A 16,105-nucleotide genomic window follows, 5' to 3' on the forward strand; every position below is an offset into this window, starting at 1 on the left:
TTATTACAAAAAGAAATAGTTCTGTGATTTTAGTTTTAATTATCAACTTGGAACAACCTAGAATCAACTGCAAAGAAATCTCAGTGAGGGACTCAGTGACAGTCCATATTAGTTAGATGCTGAACGTGTCTGGAGGGGTTGCTTTACTAAACTAATTTATATAGGAATAGCAAGTTCACTGTGAAATATTCCTAGGCAGGGATTCTGAACTGAATAAAATTGAAATTGAACTGAGCATGACCAAATATGTCATCATGTTCACAACCATTTCTTTCTACTTTTTGTCTGTTTTTGTTTGTTTTGTTTTGTTTGTTTGTTTGTTTGTTTGTTTGAGACAGGGTTTCTATGTATAGCCCTGGCTGTCCTGGAACTCACTCTGTAGACCAGGCTGGCCTCGTACACAGAAATCTGCCTGTTTCTGCCTCCCAAGTGCTGGAATTAAAGGCCTGCGCCACCACTGCCCAGCCTCTTTGTCTGATATGATAGGTTATTTGAAGCTCCTGCCTTGACTTAGCCACAAATGACTCAAAACTGAAGGTGTAAACTTAGATAAATCTCCTTGTCCCTCAAGTTATGCTTTGTCATAGTACTTTATCACAGCATTAGAATGAAATGAAAACAGAACACTCTATAAAGACTTTTATAGCAACCATTTCACTAGAAATACAAGATCAAGATTATAGTAAATAAATTATGATACTGAATTAGGTAAGACCAAAATATATTCAATTGATTATAAGATTGCATGAAATTATAAAGTCTTCACTCACAATAAAGTATGTCTGTCAATCATCTCCTGTCATACATATGAAAACAATATAAAAATTTTAATTTTTAAAAGTTAAAATGAAATCCAAAATCAGTTGAATGATTGTTTAGATCGGTTAATACCTATTTCACTTTCCTTGAGGACACAGAACACTCAAACATTGCCATAATATATATCTCATAATTATTCTCAGTTGTCTACACACTACAATTTAGGAGTAAAAAGACAGTATTTATATTTAGTAGATAAGTGGTCCCAATTATCTGAAGTTCTGTAAGAATTTAATAGATATAGTTATCTGGGAATCAAACGAAAAGTCATAGTGAAATAAGACTTGAGTAGCTTACAGGGCTCTGTGCCTTGGCCACTAGTCAATTCCATAGTAATCCTGCTACAGGGGGAATGATTATGCCACACTGATTTCTTTAATAACTCTTTGCTCTGGAGTGCATTAGACAAACATTTCAAAGGATGGGGAAGAGAGCACAGTGCTAGGAAAGAGAGGATAGAAATATAATACCTCAGAAAGAACAAAGGCAACTGTGGCTAAAGCAACAAATCAAGCATAGAAGGAAACCAGAATCCCGAGCACCATCCAAAATTATGAATTGTTGACATGTTTGTGGTCATCCAGTGTGTCCTTGCTTTGTGCTACTGAACTAACTTCAGCCTCCTGAACCACAGAATATGCATTTTTTTTCTGTTTTCTTTTTTTTCTCCTTTTCTTTTCTTCCTCTTCTTTTCTTTACTGCTTTGCGGTCCCAAAAATATATATTGTAAAAGATACAACATCGGCCCTTGCTGGTCAGTTTTCTGGTTACTCAAAGGACTGGAAGGAAGTTCTATAACCTGTCATGATATCTTATGCAGAATAAATCAATATAACAGTTGCAAAACAGGCTTCAACTTGGTTTTCCACCAGGTTTGGTGTTTTTTCAAGTGTGTCATTTGACAAGTACATGGGAGAATCAACGTATTGTTGTTAAGAACATGTATGGGGACATTAAACATGCTTGCAGTCATCTCTTTGTAGAATGGTTTATCCCTAGTATCTATTCACCTGTCTTTCTGAATAATTATCACTATTAATCTATTTGACTTTTTGTTTCTGCATAGAATGGTGAAAATTAAAAAAGAAATGTCAAGAGCTTTGTGTAGCTATGATATATAATATCAAATTGTAAGGCAAGATGCATCTCCTCATGCAATAGTGGCATTACTGATATGTGAATGACCAACCTCTCCATGGCTGGGATTGAGCATTCACACCTGATTCTAAAAACATGCTTAAAACACACACACACACACACACACACACAAAGGGAATTTCTGCTTTTTATCTCATGTCTCTGAGTAATCAATGGGATGATAACAGAACTCTATGAAGTGACTTTTTAGTATGCAAAATAAACCTTGTTGCAAATATTATCAGCTAAGGGGAATGACTGATGTAGTAGTGGAAAAAGAAGCCATAGCAGTGTAGGTAAGTTTTTCTTGTGTTTTTGCTATCCTATGCATGAACTTGCTTCAGGATACAAAGATCCACACTAGCATATATGAAGTGCAAATCTCACCCCACTTTAATGACAGAGGCCGTCTGCTCTCAAGGACGTTTTCGTTCTAAAATCGATGAAATCTCTGAAGCCTTCCATTGAAACAAACAAATAAGCAAACAATTGAAGGGTTTCATGGGCAAATATTTAGAGCAGTGAATGATTTCATAAGACTTTCATTTGTTCTTGGCAGTTCTAGTGGTAAACTTTTTTTTTGCCATAATGAATGTGCTTTACTCAGGAACACTGTGACACTTGTTAAAAGCAACGTTACTGAATATAACATCAGGTATTTACAGTACATCTCATATCTCATCCCCAGGCAACAATAAACGGAGTTTCCAGTGAAGAGTATTATTTGAGAGTCTTGACTTGAGATTTGATCAATTTAATTATAAGTATATTGTGCTGAAGTAGATTCTGCTTTTCATGCTGCAATGCTGACATGAAGTAGATCATGTGACTGTAGAAACACTGTGTTCTCCCATGACTGTATTTTTCTTTTTTGAGGAAATGAAATCCCATGTTAGTGAAAATACCTACCAAAGAAGTGAATTGCATGGGATTGGAGGGGGGAGGCGGTGTTAATCACTGTGCTGTTGAACATAGGTTGCTTGTGTTTTACACTGTTAGAGGCTGTTTTCTTAATTTCTACAGGACCATGCACTTTCCAGTAAGAGATAATTTATAAAAGGCTGAGTACATCTTGTCAAAGTGAACTATGCCAGCACCCACATGCCAGTGCTAGAAAGTTGCTCTGCACTCTAGTGATTTTTTTTCCTTTAATGGAATTTTGAAAGGTTAATATTTCCTTTTGAAACTAGTGTTGACAAAGATGACTATCCTAAGTAGAAAATATTTTACTGCAAGATGATTTAATCAGGGCAAGGTATGAGCTCTTTTTAAGGGATTGGATTTACTTAGTGTGAAAGCTTTGGAGTCAGCTGCTTTCTAGAAGGGAGGCAGGGAAACTTGGAATTTGTGAAGGCAGTTATGAAAAACAAAAGCAATTGTTTTTGCTGATGACCATTGTTCTTTCTCTAGAAAAGAAGAGATGCATATAACACGGCTTTTATTATCTTTAGATCCAAGCTGTTTGTATGTTCAATCACAAGAAACATGACTCTCAGCATATCATGAGGTCCCTGATCTAAGCTTTTCTACTGCAGCCTGATTTTGCAAGATGCTTAATACATTGGATTTTAAATATGAAGTGTGAGCAAATAAAGAAGTGAAAATATACTAAAGAGTAAAGTGATTATCTGTATGGATTTTGTTCCACTAAAGTCATTTATGATAGGTTTTAAATGTGGCTTCCAAAGCTGTGGTGGGAAGGACACTCTCCTGCAAGAGTTTATTCAATAGTTAAACATAGCATAGGCTTACAGGGTTTCTAAGCAAACAAAACAAAACAAAACAAAACAAAACAAAAAAAAAAAAAAACGTTATCTCCTAACAAAGAATTCTTCAGAAAAGTAAAGATATTAAAATGGTATCAATTTCAAACACATTGGCAGAGCATGAATACAGAGTACTTCCATAAGTCCCCTCCTCTTGATATAATTCCAAACATGGGCACGGTCTGTTGTGTGATGACATAGGTTTTGCTATGATAAAAATATTGCTTGTTTCTTGGGGGCTTAATGGGAGTGTCCTTAGCTATGACCAACAGCATTGGAGATATGGAACCTGAAGAGGTTACCTCTTGTACCCAGACAGAAACTCTAATGGAACAATAGGGACACCAACTCACCTACAAAACATTTGACCCAAAATTTACCCTGAGAAATATAGGGATGGAGGAATGAAGCAGAGAATGAAGGAATGGCCAACCAACAGCCAGTCCAACTTGAGACCATAGCATGGGCAAGCACCAATCCCTGACACTATTAAGGTTACTGTTATGCTTTCATACAGGAGTTTAGCATGGCTGTCCTCTGTGAAGCTTCATCCAGCAGCTGATTCAGACAGATGTAGACAACCACAGACAAACAGTGGAAGGAGCTTGGGAACTCTTATGGAAGAACACAAGGAAGGATTACAGCCTCTAAGGGGACAGGAACCCCACAGGATAACCAACAGAGTCAACTAAACTGGATCCTTGGGACTCTCAGAGACTGAACCACCAAGCATGGGTTGGATCTAGGCCTTCCCTTACATATGTACATGTGCAGCTTGGTCTTCATGTGGGTCCTGAATGACTGGAATGGTGGATATTACAAAACATGTTGTATATATATAGTATACATTCTTCTAGCTGAACTGACTTTTATTGCCTCAGTGAGAGAGTATGCACCTAGCCTTACAAAGATTTGATGTGCCATGGTGGGGAGATAACCAATGGGGCCCTACCCACTCAGAGGTGAATGTGAGGGGGTATGGAGGAAAGGCTTTGGGAGGGGGTACTCTAGAGCAGGAAATGAGTAGAATGTAAAGTGAATTAATAATGATAATAATAATAATAATAACAACAATAATACATACTTGTGACTCGCGTGATCATCTCGCCAGCAAGAATGCACGCGGACACCAGGATCCTTCTGCAGCAAACCTTTATTGCGATGTGAAGAGGAAGACCCCAGGCCCCGAAAAGGCACTGCTTATATACACCCTGGAGCGGCATGTATATTTCTGGTTGGCTGCTTGCTCAGGAGCGCATATTTCGCCCCGGGATGGGCCGTGATTTGGCACGCGTTCACCACTTGCACAATGGACAGTTAATCAGTAAACTTGGGAGAGCTTCAGATGCCAGTGCCATCTTATAATGGTGAATACTGTCACTGCTCACCGCGGCTCTCCACATCTCCCCCTCTTTGTTTTAATAAGAATCACAGGCACTGGCCAATGCCCCGTGTCTTAGGCTAGCTGACGTGAATCCATGACCAGCACCAATGAAAGGTGAGTTCCCTGTCTTAGGCAGCGATGGTTGCGCACCCACACCTGGCATTCTCTGAATGTGTGCCCCAGGTTGTGGCCACTCGCAAGGCCCGTCATGGGGTGGACTCACAGCTAGTGGTGTGCTTCTGGCTTATGGCGTCAACCTATTCCCGTCGTTGGGACCAATGGCAGCTGGCCCGGAGGCGTAGTAGCATCTGTCAGCACAGTCTTCCCAACCCTACCAGGTGTAATGGACACAAGTCCTCTGGGTGCAAGGGCTAGGGGAAACAGAAAGAGATGTAAACACCCATCCCTGTGCAATGGAGCCATCTCCCAGGGGTGCAAGGGCTGTTTGCCTCAATATTCAGGTACCAGAGCTACACAGACAAGGACCAGCCAGGCCAAGACCCCTCACCGACCCAGTGCAATGGGCTGATCCCTTGGGGTGCAACGGCTGAGGGATCTGTTTGCTGGCTATTTCCTTAACATAGACAACCAGATTTCAGGAGATGAACCTTGTTCTAGGGCCACAAGTGCTTGGGCAATAACGACCTTATCACGTTTCTGTTGAGCTCTGAGCTTGCAAACCAACCAGAGCATGAACACTAATCTGCAACACAGGGCTGTACCAGACAGGCATACTCCCACCCACTCTTTAAAGAAGGAGAAGACCGAAGAAATCCAGGAGGAGAGTCCTTCAGTCAGTGAAAGGTTCACGTGCGTTGAGTTGATGGCCACCACAGCTGCTCGCAACTTCTTGAGAAGTTCATCAAATCCTTCTGACCATTCTCCTGCTAGGTAACAAGACAATTGTCTGGACAAATTAGCTGCTCGAGTAAAGTTTTCATATTGAACACTAGTAATACAGAGGGCTCCCAGATTTCTTTCACATCCCAATTGTGCCAGTTGAAAGAGAATATCTAACCTTTCTTCTATCAAGTCTAGGCACTGATTAACAATCATCAGTCTGCCTTTCAATTGAGCACTCGTAGAAGTATGGAGGTTGACTGCCTCTGTCACTGTAGTGGATAGCTGATTCAAGGCTGTACCTGTCTGGACCGAGGTTGCCATAGCAATCCCAGCAGCCGTAGCTGCAACTGCACTAATGGAAATCACCGTTACAATAGCTGCAGTTATCCCAAAATCTCTTTTTTGTCTGAATAATGATAGGGTAGAAGGGGTTTCAACAGGAACAGGGACCCATCGTGGCACCCTGGCAACCATGGCACCCTTAGCTTGTCCAACAGCCCAATACTGAGACATCATGCAGGAATCATTAGTGCAGTTTTCAAATGGAGAATTTGAAAGAATAAACAGGAAGGGGGGAAAGACACACACTGGGGTAGGTGAAAATACCGTTTGATTTATAATAGTCTTGCTAACTCCAGTAATTAACCGAGTAGCCTTTGTCAACCGAGGGGCCTGATCTGAACCCTGTTTCACCATAGTTCCATTAATAATTCCCGTAAGGGATGTCCTTCCTGCCGCTCCACCCTGGAGAAAGGCTAGGGGGTTGAGGTCGGTACAACTGCCATTAATCCCACAAAGTAGCCATTTGTGGAAGGGATTCATACCAGGGCCCTGTAGAAAAGGGCCCTCTCTCATCACCGAGTCAGCTCCAGGATCCACCAACATATTGGGTGAAAAGGAAAAGGTTTCATTGGTATCTGCCCATCGTGTTACTCTGGATTGACAATCAAACCAGGGCAGAACAACTCCCTCATCTACTTGACTACAAAAGGGGGAGACCTTAGGTTGACGGGGATGCTCCCCATCAGTAAAGTCGGGTGATAAAAATGTTCAATTTATCCAAATGGCCTGTTGCAAAAAGGACTGTGAGAACTCAGTGACATAACTATTATCCTTTTCATTATTATCCTTTTTAGTTGTTAATTTAACCCAGCTTCTCTTGTCATAAAACCACCCCAAGGCTCTCTTCAAGAGAGTTATACAGTTTCCTGTCTCAGTAATCTGAAAGCAGAGAGAGCCCCGTTCAGGTAAGGAGCGATTTTCCCCCAGGGGGGCGTGGGTTTTATCATAGGGAAGATAAGGCAGCCCCATGGTTTTATTGGTTGTAAGAAATCTTGGAAACACCACGGCATCATGTCTAACAGGTATGGGTTTAGGAAAAGCAGATAATATAGCCCATTGTTGTTCCCCCCCATATACTAGGAACCCAAATCTGGAGGATCCAAATTAGGACTAGAAGCATCTTTCAGCGGGTAATCTTCAGTTGCCACAAGCCTTCGCATCAGTCGATCTGATAGCCAAAATGGATTGTCTTCTTCCTGCGGAAAAACACAAACCGCTCCCTTGGATCTTATTAAAATAGGATCCGGGCCTTTCCATTGGCCAGTCAAGACATCCTTCCACTTGACCATCTCCTTTGGCCTATCAGGCTCTAAGCAATGACGGTCAGCAGCCAAATGGCCCTGACTGTCCAAATTTTAAAAATTAAGAGTAAAGAGTGCTATAGAAACGGTTACTCGTGGCACTAAGGGTAGAGCCTCCTCGACTCCCCCTTTTTGTTTTATTAGATAAGATTTTAGAGTGCAATGAGCCCGTTCTATGATGCCTTGTCCTTGAGGATTGTATGGAAGGCCCGTCAGGTGGGTCACCTCCATTTGGCGACAAAATTGTCCAAACTTTTGAGAAGTATAAGCTGGTCCATTATCAGTCTTGAGAATTTTAGGCTTTCCCCAGGCACTCCAGGCCTCAAGGCAATGTTGGATAACATGTGCTGCCTTTTCTCCCAATAAGGGGGAGGCAAAAATGATTCCAGAACAGGTGTCAATAGAAACATGTAAATACTGAAGTCTCCCAAAGGATGGAATATGGGTAACATCCATTTGCCAAATCTGCAACGGCCGAATTCCTCATGGATTAATTCCCACATGAGGCACAGGTAAAAATTGACAGTAATTCTGACATTGAGTAACTATATCTCTAGCTTCTTTTCTAGTTATATCAAATCGACGATGTAACGTCTCTGCTGTCACATGAAACCTTTTATGAAAATCTTTGGCCGAATCCAACTTTGAGGATAGGGCGATAGCAACCAACTTTGTGGCTCGATCCGCCAGGTCATTTCCATGAGACATTGGACATGGTAGACCTGAGTGAGCCCTAATATGTGTAATAAAAACAGGATATCTCCTATTGACCAAGGTAGATTGAATCTTTTGAAAAACTTCTACAAGCCTGCTAGAGGGCCTAATTAATCCAGCAACTTCCAAGACTTTAACTGCATTTACCACATAAAGGGAATCAGATACAATATTTAAGGGGCCTGGAAAGGTTTCTAAGACTTCCAGTACCACCAAGCATTCCACAATTTGAGGTGAAGTTTCATTATATTGTTTAGATGTAACTCTATCATCAACCACATAAGTGCCTACTCCTGTTTTTGATCCATCCGTATATACCACTACCCCATCTGGGAGTGGTTCTTGAGATAAAATATATGGGAAAACAACAGCCTGACTCAAGGCAAATTGTAAAATAGGATGTTTAGGATAATGATTATCTATTTGGCCATTAAAGGAGGTGACTAACATCGCCCAAACATCAGAGGTAGCAGTTAATATTTGAACCTGATGTGCAGTGTAAGGTACTATCAAAACCTTAGGCTCCCTTCCAAAATGAGTAACAGCTGCTTTTAATCCCCAAAGGGCAAGCTGAGCAATTGCATCTGGATACCATTCAATAATCTTTGCAGGGGATGCATTAGGATGGATCCATAATAAGGGCCCGTCCTGCCATAACACAGCAGTTGGTAAATGTCTGGTTTTAAACACACATAAATTAAAAGTTTTAGTCTCATCAATGCGTTTTAGCTGGGCCTCCTGCAAAGTATCCTCTACCATTCGCAGGGCACGGCTTGCAGCCGGTATTAGTGCTCTTGGCGAGGAAATGTGAGAATCTCCTTCCAAAATGTCAAACAAAGGTTTCAATTCAGGAAAGGGAATTTTCAAAAATGGTCTTAACCAATTTATATCACCTAATAATTTTTGAAAATCATTTAAGGTATGTAAATGATCACTGCGAATTTCTAATTTTTGAGGAACTATTTTCTCAGGGTAAATAACTGTCCCTAAAAAGGAACCAATTTCTGAAAGTTGAACCTTCTCTGTGGCAATATGCAGACCCCGCTGTCCTAATGTAGCAATTAATAAAGGGTATGGATTCTGCAAAATGGTCAACTCTTTATGGCAGATAAGAATATCATCCATAAAATGAATCAAGAACAGGGAAGGAAATTGTTTCCTAATGGGTTCGAGGGCCATTTGTACATACAGCTGACACATAGTAGGACTATTGGCCATGCCTTGAGCCAAAACTTTCCAATGATATCTCTTATCAGGTTCAAGGTGATTAATAGCAGGTAATGTAAATGCAAATCTCTGTCTGTCTTGTGGGTGTAGGGGAATGGAGAAGAAGCAGTCTTAAATATCTATAATTATTATCCTCCATTGTCTGGGTAAGGCAGAAAGCAAGGGTAAACCTCTTTGCACCAAACCAAACAATCGCATCTGCGCATTAATGGCTCTTGGGAGTTTTGCAATATTTTCGTTAAATTTACCCCAGGCTCCCCCTTCTTTGAGAGGGCTTTCCATGCTTTAATAGCGGCAGCGGAGATCTGGCTGTATGCTCCCCAATCGTAGTTTGTCTGATCATTAACAAACTGTCCCTGCCCTGTTAGCAGGTCAAATGTCCATTGTCGCTGATTGCCTTCCGCGTTAGCGTTGGCTTTTGCCTGCGTCTGAGAATCGTCATGCCACAAGGCTTTCCACTCCATATATTGTCCCATGTTAGGGAGGGCAGCTTTTACTGTATTTTGCCAATCACTCGGAGTCATTGCCATAGTGACTGTGAAATTGGCATCAAGCCCATATTTCTGAACTGATTCAGCAAGTTCTTTAATAGAGGTATATTCTACCGGTGCGTGGACACGACTTCCCTCTGCAGCTTCAAACACCGGGAAGGCTCGTAACATCTTTCTTTTATCTTCCTTTGAAAGGAAGGAGTCCGAACAGCACCCGTCCGCGTAGGGTGGAGGTGCACAGGGAACTACGGTGGGAAGTGCTGCCTGGGAAATCACCGCGGGTGGGGGAGCTGCCCAGTTCCTAATCCCCGCCTCCTTTTGTTCTCAATTCTGCGGCTGCGGCCACCCATCTGGATGGTATCCTTCCACTTCATAGCAGGCTGTTTTTTTATCTAAGTCCTCCTCCTCGGAGAGACTTAGTTCCTCTGACTCAGAGCTATCAAGCCCCAAGACCTCCAGTTCCTTTACCGGATAAAGAGATTTCCTTTCTGAAGCCTCTTCTCCCTTCTTGCGCCTCTCTCCCAGGGCGTTCTTTCCCTTACCTCTCACTTCCGCGGACTGAACGTCTTTGGAAGGGTCTGTTTTCTTAGGCATGCCTTTTCCTTTTTCTTTCTGAGCTCCCTTTTCCTTCTGAGCTCCTAAGCGCTTACCCCTCTCTGTTTCTGACATGCTTCTTGTAATTCCTCTAACACTCCCTGATCTGCCACGATAGTCGGGCGGCACTTCTCATCTTGTAGGCACGATCTTACTAGCCTCTACAGCGGCCGAGTCCCAGGCTTCAACTTCCCATTATGTTGTTCCCTAATTAAATCGCCCTCCAGTTTGTCCCAGGAGGCGAGCATCAGCGACCCCGAGCATATATACCAGGGCTCTACGCTATCGATCTCCTTCACAAACCCTTCTAACGTTTTTGTAGAGACTTTCAATTTATGCTGTCTCAAGAGTGACTGAAGCACCGTAATCACAGAATGCGAAGCTCCCATGCTGCTCTCTTATCTACGAGAGAATCTGACACACGGGGAGGGGCACCGCGGCTTATCTACATCTGACTAACCGTGCCTAACGGCGGCCTGAAGCTGTGGTACCAGCTCAGGCAGCGGCAGGATTTAACAAGAGAATTGGTGGAATTGGGGAGAGAGATGGGGTAGATCAAGACCAAACATACCTCTCAGAGCTTATTTTCGTCCTGCAGTTCTGAATCCTCCCCGTGAACGGGGGTCCCCTCGGCGCTAGAGATGGTGAGTGTCCCGGGTTTCTGCACCAGCTGTGACCCGCGCGATCTTCTCGCCAGCAAGAATGCACGCGGACACCAGGATCTTTCTGCAGCAAACCTTTATTGCAATGTGAAGAGGAAGACCCCAGACCCCGAAAAGGCACTGCTTATATACACCCTGGAGCGTCGTGTACATTTCTGGTTGGCTGCTTGCTCAGGAGCGCATATTACACCCCGGGATGGGCCATGATTTGGCGTGTGTTCACCACTTGCACAGTGGACAGTTAATCAGTAAACTTGGGAGAGCACCGGATGCCAGTGCCATCTTATAATGGCGAATACTGTCACCGCTCACCACAGCTCTCCACACATACTAACTTTGAAAAAAACAGAATATGGGATATAATCTGTTTTCTCACCTAGAGAATGTTATTACATACCCGTTCAGTCTATATATGTGGGTTACTGCACTCCACTTTGGACTCAAAAGCGCAGTCTAACTCTCTTACACTATGATGCAAATATTCCATGAGTGAATGGAGGAAAACGAGAGCAGTCCAAACTCTATTTATGCTGTGCCATTCCTATTGAATTATGACACAGCCCAATAAACCTGAAAACAGGATAAATCAAGGACGTTTCATGAAAATTGCTTCATGATGTTTATCGTGTGTGTGTGTGTGTGTGTGTGTGTGTGTGTGTTTGGGTGTGTGTGTATGTGCACACACCAGAATGAGAAAATCTATGAAGATAAAACATTAATATTGATGGTCAGATATTATGTAAGGGAAGGAAAAAATTAATGAATAATTGCTAAATATGACTTTCTTCACAGGATAATAAAAACTTCTGAATATTAGTATGATGAAAATCTACTAATGACCACTGATTCATGTAATTCTGTACTTCAAAAACCTGAATTATATCTCAATAACAACAAAATCCAATAAAATACTTGGACTACAGAAAATATAATCCACTTTTAATACTAATTCTTATATATCCAAAACGATCATTTATTGCATAAGCAAATGTTTAGAAATGTGCTACTTTGGAGACAGTAGCATGCCCTAAGTCTTTAGTATATTTTTAAAGTACTAAAGTATAAGCAATCACATGATTCAGTTTTTAACTACATGGGTATGGATAGGTTAGAGTCTTAGACTGAATGACTATTTACACAAATAAGTATCTAAATATCAGCATTGACTTATGTGATTGATTTCAAATTTTTCTTTGTTACATAGGACTGTATGAACCTCAAGTAAGTTTTTGAATTCTGTCTAAGATTGTGTATGTTCTTGAAAGTTTATTTAGCAAATAAAATATATGAGAATACAGAAGGCAGACATAATTAAAAATACTTATACTTTAGTTTTCTGAAGCAGAAAGGCAATGAATAGTTAATGGACTCCCATAATTCAGAAGTCCAAGCTGAAGTCCATATGAAAAATTCACTTCCTACTGCAGAACTTGTTGAAATTTGTGATAATTCATTTCCCCTGAAATTTCCCTCTAGAAATTCATGCTACATTGTTTAAATTTTCCTTCTAATTTGTCTCTCACCTTTTCAGTTATTTTTATCCTTTTAAGTTAAAGTATTTAACATTTGATGAATCATAAGTAATATCAAGCAATTGATGGTATTTTTTACTATTACATTTGATTGTTTGTGTGAAGGATGTGAGTATGTGCCATATAGCATGTATGTGGAACTCAGAGAACAACTCTCTTCTACCATTGTGTGAGTCCTAGGCATCAAACTCAGATTGTCAGGCTTGACAGTAAGTGCTTTTTACCTGCTGAACCGTCTGGCTGGGACCACGATTCTTAAAATGAATACAAAAATACCAGATGTCATTTATGACTTTCCATGGAATTGTAGAGCAAACTCCTGGTAGCATATAACAATATTTTTAGACAGAGGGCAGGAAAATCAAATAAATAACTATCATAAAGAGAAAATCTTTCCACAATTAGTTTCTAAAAAACTGACACAGTGACAGATATTGTTCTAAATATCTGTTAAAGGACAATTCTAGAACCAGGCAGCCTTTTATTACTTACAGTAGGATACCTGATCTAAGAAGCCAAGAATAAGAAATGAGTTTTATAGACAGAAAATTTGAAGAAAGCAGAGAAACAGTACTAAACAGTAAATTTGACTTTTCAACATTACTATTTCTTTAAAGTAAGGAATTTAAAAGCTAATACTTAAAAAAAATTACTGTTTCATTAACATGAGTTTGGCTCATGCTACTTCTTACATGCACTGATTAAAGCAAAGCTGTCTCTTTCAGACTAAAAACAAATGGCATCATCTGGAGATTAGTCTGTTATTTTTCTCACTATGATTACTCACACAGACTTTCAATCCTTTAAGCATATACAAAACAGTCTCTGGACCATCCCCCATCCTTGCATTTCTTGTAGACAGAATAAATTTTGAGTCAAAAGTTTTGTGGGTGGGTGGGTGCTCCTATTGCTCCATTTAAGTTCCTGCTTGGCTACAGGAGGTGACCTCTTTAGGTTTAATATCCCCAAATGCTCTGAGACACAGATAAGGTCATTCCTACTAATTCTTGGGTGCCTCCCTTATGTCAGAATCCTTTCTGGCACACACTCACAAACTATTATTGAAGAGTTGGAGGAAGGATTACAGGCATCTAGGGACAGGAACTCCACAGGAAGACCAACAAAGTCAAATAACCTGGAACCTTGGGGGGGTCTCAGAGACTGAGCAAAATGCCTAACAATAGAATAGGATATACCAAGACCTGAAGAGACTTGATATACCAGGTGGAGGAATACCCAGGCGGGGTCTCTGCTCTCTCAGAGGAAAAGGGGAAGAGGGTAATTGGGAAAAGGATTGTAGAAGGGAGTTACCAGGAGTGGGGCACTGAGAAGGAAATAAAGTGAGTATAAATAAATAAATAAATAAATATATACAAATAAATAAATAAATAAATAAAACACTATACAAAACAATGGTATCCTGTTCCTGCCACATGATGTAAATTAAGATACATCACATAAAACCAGGAGATATTAGGAAAGAAGTGTGTTCTGTTCTTGCATCTCTCTATTTCTATCTTGTTACATAACATAGGTAAGTTTACTGATGAATCTTTCTCCTTGCTATTTAGGGGGAGACAGAGAAGGAACTTGAAAACATGGTAATTATTTTAATATTCAGAGTAAACATTACACTAGTGACAAAGGAAATACTAAGTTTTACTTGGAATTTTCAAGTATGTAGGAAGAACTGGAAAAACTATGCAAAATATTTGAGTGCTTTTGTGTGTGTTCTTTGGGTATGTATACAGAGCATGAAGACCAGACAAGGAAGAGAAGAAAATAAAGGAACTTTTTGTGTAAAGGAATTTGTAATTGTTTTCCATAATAGATAGTGAGATGAAGATATCAATAAGGAGAAAAATACAAAAAGCTATGATATTGAAATATACCTTCAGTGTCTTCCTCAGCCATCTTCCGAGAAGTTTCCTCTTGCAGTAATTGGAACTAACACAGAGACTCAACCGAACATTGTACTGACAGTGAGAGACTTTAACACACCCAGTGCTGATTGGGATGTCTCTATTAACCTCCTCTCCTCAGGACACAGAGAATGATGTGAAAAGGGAGACAGAAATATTGTAAGATTCAGTGAAGATAGATAATGCCAAAGAAACAGTGTCTTTGAAATACAACAGGACTGGTACACATATGAATTCAGAGACAGTGGCAACACTCTCCTCAGGACACAGAGAATGATGTGAAAAAGGAGACAGAAATATTGTAAGATTCAGTGAAGATAGATAATGCCAAAGAAACAGTGTCTTTGAAATACAACAGGACTGGTGCACATATGAATTCAGAGACAGTGGCAACATGCACAGAAATTTTATAGGTCCAAGCCAGATGGGTCCCAGCACTGAGAGAAAAATATGCATGCATCCATCTCTAACAAAGAAGTTATCTCCAATTGGCAACTGCTCTCAGAGGTAAAGTTATTTTTTCCTAACAGAGTCTTACTGGGTTTAAAACATAAACTACAGTTAAGATAAGTCCCCATGAGAGGAGATCCTTGGTCTCATGAAGGCTAGATGCCAAGTGTGGGGGAATTCGAGGATGGGGAGATGGTAGTGGGGGTATAGGTAGGGGCACATCTGCAGAGAAGCAGGAGGAAGGGCAATGGGATAGGGGGTTCCTGGGTGGGGGAGGGCGGGAAATGGGGTAAAGGAATAACATCTGAACTGTAAATAAAATATTTAATTAAAAAAAAAAGATAAGTCCCCATATCCCCCATCAGAAGTCTTTTTTGAGATATTTGTTTTAATCTCAAACTTCTTTGTTTTGGCATATTCTTATCTTATGTTGGTTTGATTTAATGTTACAGTTTCCTGGGTTTTTTTTCATGGTATTTGTGTGTGTGTGTGTGTGTGTGTGTGTGTGTGTGTTTCTCTTCCTCTTTAAAGGGGGGACAGGGTTTTTCTTTGCAGCCCTGGCTTCCCTGGAACTTGCTTTATAGACTAGATTAGATTTCAACTCAGATATCCACCTGCCTGTGCTTCCCCAGTGCTGAAATTAAAGGCATGCACTAAAAAGTCATGGAGATGGGTGGGGAGGTGAGAAACATGGGAAGGACAACACATACAGAGCCAGCTCCAAGAGCACTTCCCTCTGGAGCCTGCGGAAACCGTAACATCTCTCTCTGTCTAGCCACCCGCCCCCCCTTCCTCTCTCATTCGTAGCTAACGTCTTGTCTTTTCTCTAATTGTTAGCTACAGTCTAACTCCTCCCTAGTTCAAAAAGATTAGGTCTCTCTCTCTCTCTCTCTCTCTCTCTCTCTCTCTCTCTCTCTCTCT

General features: G+C 40.8%; 1 pseudogene; it reads right to left on the reverse strand.

Annotated features, from left to right (window-relative positions):
• The window catches only part of LOC114619387, a 73,869-nt pseudogene that overhangs the window by 55,603 nt on the left and 2,161 nt on the right, over positions 1-16,105 (reverse strand).

This window comes from Grammomys surdaster, unplaced genomic scaffold, assembly GCF_004785775.1.
Source record: "Grammomys surdaster isolate TR1022 unplaced genomic scaffold, NIH_TR_1.0 150, whole genome shotgun sequence".
Taxonomy (NCBI): domain Eukaryota; kingdom Metazoa; phylum Chordata; class Mammalia; order Rodentia; family Muridae; genus Grammomys; species Grammomys surdaster.